This window comes from Aplysia californica, unplaced genomic scaffold (assembly GCF_000002075.1).
Source record: "Aplysia californica isolate F4 #8 unplaced genomic scaffold, AplCal3.0 scaffold01074, whole genome shotgun sequence".
NCBI lineage: Eukaryota > Metazoa > Mollusca > Gastropoda > Aplysiida > Aplysiidae > Aplysia > Aplysia californica.
In genome coordinates this window covers 19,871-24,871 of record NW_004798344.1, presented here as the reverse complement: position 1 = coordinate 24,871, position 5,001 = coordinate 19,871, and the positions used below count along the sequence as shown (strand labels likewise).

The 5,001-nt window shown below is 38.0% G+C and overlaps 1 pseudogene; it reads right to left on the bottom strand.

Moving 5' to 3' along the window:
- Positions 1 to 3,454: 3,454 nt before the first annotated feature.
- Positions 3,455 to 4,483, bottom strand: LOC106013637 (annotated as a pseudogene).
- Positions 4,484 to 5,001: the final 518 nt, after the last annotated feature.

Below are 5,001 nucleotides of genomic sequence, written 5' to 3'. Positions count from 1 at the left end.
ACACACACACACACTCACACCTACACACACACATAAACACACACACACACACACACACACACACACACACACACACACTTAACACAAAACGCACATACATATCAATACGATACAGTTCAATGAGATGTCCAAGTACAGCAACTTTTAATGTTACCACACCTCTTGCAAGAACACACACACAACTAAACAATTGAAGCCAAAACATTTTTTGCAAAACTCAGTCATTTTGCAGGCTAATGCCTATAAAACACCAAAAAAGTGCCACACACCTGAATTTTAGTTAACAGTGCCAAGTAATAAAGTAAATCATAATAATGTGTTTAAATTAACAATGTACAGTCTACAGTTTACAAAACGTGCATGTACGGTACCTTCTCATAATTTTGTGTTGACTATAATGTGGTCAACACATCACATGCAAAATGCTGTACTAATTAGATGACAAGTGAACCCCCCCCCCCAAGAGAAAAAAAATTGTCACAGCTTTAGTCAGTTGTCTGGAAGCCAGATTATGTATCAAAAGGACTTTCAAATTGGGTCTGTGTTGTTGCTGCTGCTCTTGTTGCTGTTGTTGTTTTTACTTCTGTTGTTGTTTTTAGCTCATGTTGTTTTTATCTGGTGTTGTTGTTGTTGTTAACTGGTGTTGTTGTTGTTTTTAACCGATGTTGTTTTTCTCTGGTGTTGTTTTCAACTGATGTAGTTTTTAACTGGTATATAACTGGTGTTTTAACTGGTATTGTTGTTTTTAACTGATGTTGTTGTTTTAACTGATGCTGTTGTTTTTAACTGATGCTGTTGTTGTTTTGTTTTTAACTGGTATATGTGAGGCAGTGTGGTGGAATCAGGCTCTCGTCAAAAATAATCAAAGTGAAGAAACTTGCATTTTTCTTCAGGTTTGTTGATTTTTTATCAAATTTTAGTTGGGTTTTTTTTTGGCTCAACACCTCTCATGCCCATTAAAGAACCCATTTCTGTGTGGGTTTTTCTGAAAAACGTTGGTTAAAAGCACAAACAATGTTAATTTTTAGTTACCATGGACTCTTAAGCTAAGGAAGGCCATTTTCTCACTAATTTTACCTCTGAAAACAGGCGACCCCCCACCTCCTTCATTCACAATTATCTCGACTTGTATTCAAGATAATAAATGGATATTTTTTCAACCAAATAAAAACAAGTGAACAAGCTTTAAGATGATACCAATAAATCTACATGCCCTAAAATTGACGAGAGCCTGATTCCACCACGGTGCCTCACATATATAACTGGTGTTTTAACTGCTGTTGTTGTTTTTAACTAACTGGTGCTGTTGTTTTTAACTAGTGTTTTTGTTTTTAACTTGTGGGGTTTTTTTAACTGATGTTGCTGTTTTACTTCTGTTGATGTTTTTACTTCTGTTGATGTTTATAACTGCTGTTGTCGCTGCTGTTGATGTTGTTGATTTATCTAAAATACCGTGAATTTATCTCTGGCCGAGACTTCTAGAACAAGAGTCCAGGTAGCTAAGCAGATTAACAACGTTTTATGTTATTTAACTTTATAAGACCGTAGTCGTCACATATTTTTTCCGAAATCTCAGCCCCCCCCCCCCCCGTCTCTAAAGAAGTAAGTAAGTAAGTAAGTAAGTAAGTAAGTAAGTTAGTAAGTAAGTAAGTAAGTAAGTAAGTAAGTAAGTAAGTAAGTAAGTAAGTAAGTAAGTAAGTAAGTAAGTAAGTAAGTAAGTAAGTAAGTAAGTAAGTAAGTAAGAAGCAGGCCAAAACCATTGTTTAGGGACATTCTAAAACCACATAAACTGACCAGATACACGAATTTGTACTACATTTAAAACATTGCATGTTACTGTCTACCTTCTTACGTCTCAGAAACAGATAACACAATCAGAACGTCTGTATGAATAATGAAGTTATGTCCACACACAAAAAACGAGACAACAGGCAACAGGCAACATCAAATGACCAGAATGCTGGTCTCTTATGAGTTATCATATCACTACCTTAGAATTTAAAAGTTCTATCTGACATTTTCGGCCGTGTTGAGTCACTAAAACTAAAAGGTCAGAAACCAATGAATGCTCTATTTGCTCTATCAAATCCGCAAGACAATTCAGAGTTTTTAACGAGTTATTCAAAAAGTGCTTTTGATTGCACTGATGCAATCTTCGCACTCCGACAACTGTGTGAGAGGGCTTTGGAATACGACAAAGATCTCCACCTCGTATTTGTGGATCAAGAAAAAGCCTTTGATCGAGTAAATAGAAACAAGCTATGGAAGATTTTAGAGCAGTACGACATCAAGGGACAACTGCTAGACAACATCAGGGCTATCTATGCCAACAGCAGAAGCGCTGTCCGAACTACCAGTGGAACATCGGACTGGTTTCCAGTAACATCCGGAGTGAGACAGGGCTGCAATCTCTCCCCTCTGCTCTTCGTGATCTACATGGACCAGATAACAAAAGAGGCCAATCCAGACCCAGAGGCACTCAACGAACTCATGTTTGCAGATGACCTGGCAATGATTAACAACAAGACTCAGCTACAGGCGCATATAAACCAACTAAATGCGAGCTGCGAAAAATATGACATGAAGATCAGCATAAGCAAGACCGAAGTCATGACAATTAGCAGGAGACCAGGTAAAGTGGATATCAACATCAATGGATCCCAACTAAAACAAAGCAGAGAATTCAAATATTTGGGCAGCATTTTCACAGAAAATGGAAAATTAGATCGAGAGATAGAGACTAGATGCCAGAGAGCCAACGCAGTCAGCTACCAACTGGGCCCTCTCCTGAAACATCCCAATATCCCCATGAGCACCAAGGCGAAGCTCATCAACGCCATTTTCCTTCCAACGCTCACATATCAGTGCCAGACATGGACTCTAACAAAAGCCCTAGAGAGGAAACTGGTCACATGCGAGATGAAATGCTTAAGAAGAGCGGTCAACAAAACAAGAAGAGACAAAATTAAAAATGAAGTCATTAGGGACACCGTGGGAGCAACACCAGTCCTACCACACATTGAAAAACAAAGGGTCAAGTGGTTCGGACACCTCACGCGGATGCCCTCAAACCATCCAGCTCTGAGAGCATACAACATTAAATATTCTGGATGGAGAGCCAGAGGAAGACCAAGGCGACGATGGAGTGAATCTGTGGCAGACATACTTAAAGATCATGGGATGTCCCTCCTACAGGCCACACGACTTGCTGCAGACAGACACCTGTGTCTCCCCGCGACACCCCAGGGTACAAGCGGAAGAAAAAAAGTATTTTTAAAAAGTAAAAAAGTAAAAAGTAAAAGCTTTTGAAAAAGCTTAACGTGTTGAGAAACTCAACACTTTTTGACGTCAAATTTCTCAAAACTAGGTACTGAGCTGATAGAACTTTGTAATTATTAGTGGGTAGCGAGTTATCTCTGAGTTATCCGTTTATAAAAGCAAGCATCAATGTACTTCACGCACCACATTTCCCTCTCATTCTGTTGAGCATTTCGTCGAGAATTTCTTTAAATTTCGAACTCATGTTGTAATACACAAATATATTCACCGTTGCATTCGTCACTACCAGCAGGAAGCATATTGCCCAATGGAACAGATAGACATTTTGGTATTCCCCGTAAAAGCTGTACTCTGGGACAGACATCATCGCAAAGATGTTGGCAGCACTAGGGGAGAAACAAGCTATGAAGATACCAGCAATAGACAGAACCATTTTCACTACTTTCAAGTCTCTATTGGATAAAGATTCCTGCTTTGCGGTGCTGGAACTCGACTGGCGCCATTTTGATTTGATCAGAAGGTTTTGAACAAGGATTACCGTACACAAGATTACTGAGAAGAATGAAACAAGCTGAGAGAAAGCGCTGATCAGAAGAGATATACCCTCAATGAAAACGCCGTTGGAGATATAAACTATTCCTATCATGGTCATGTTTACTTCTGAAACATGTTTTGGCTCCAGGCGGATAGAATAGAACACAGGGGCAAGGCAAGCAGCTACGCCTATGTATATACTAACAATGACGTAAACTGAACGTCTTGGTGTTATGATTGTCTTCACTTTGAGGGGCAGAGCGATACACAGACTCCTCTCAAACGTGACCCAGACTGTGATCCAGCTGGAGATTCGCGCGAAAGCGACGTGAGGCCATCCTGATGTTATATGTATTAGGTCTACACTAACCACAGGCAGAACAGCTTGAGCAAACAATGGGTTGAAGCAAATACTCATCCAAAAGAGCGATACAGAAGCTCCCATATCGGAAACGGCCAGACTGAAAAGAGTGATGTTGACGGTGTCTTTGAATCATTGCTTGAAAAACACGTAGATGTTGATCACGTTGAATATAACGCCAAAGAAACTGACAAATCCCATGGCAGCCACATAGAAAACGATGACTAAAATATTGAAGACATCATCGGCTATCAAAGGTTCCTTGAGTTGTTCACACAATGGAGTGTGGCTGCAATTTCCAGAAGCCATTTCTGATATGATATCTAAAGCTGCTTGTTCCGCAAAAGTGAAGTCACCCCTATTTTATAGGAAGAACGGAAAGAACGTGATAACATTTCATATGATATATCTATACATAATACATTATATATCATAATATATAACACCACCACCACCACCACAACAACAACAACAACAATAACAACAACAACATCAACAGTAACAACAACAGCAGAGCAACAGCAGCAACATAATAATAATAATAATAATAATAATAATAATAATAATAATAATAATAATAATAATAATAATAATGATAATAATAATAATAATAATAACAATAATAATAATAATAACAATAATAATAATAATAATAATAATAATAATAATAATAATAATAATAATAATAATAATAATAATAATAATAATAATAATAACAATGAAGTTCCTCCGTCCGTACCTGACGATGAGCCGGAGGACTAACGCATCTGCAGGAGGGAATATTTATTATCTTTAAACAAAGGAAGAAATAAAGGTTAAGATGACTT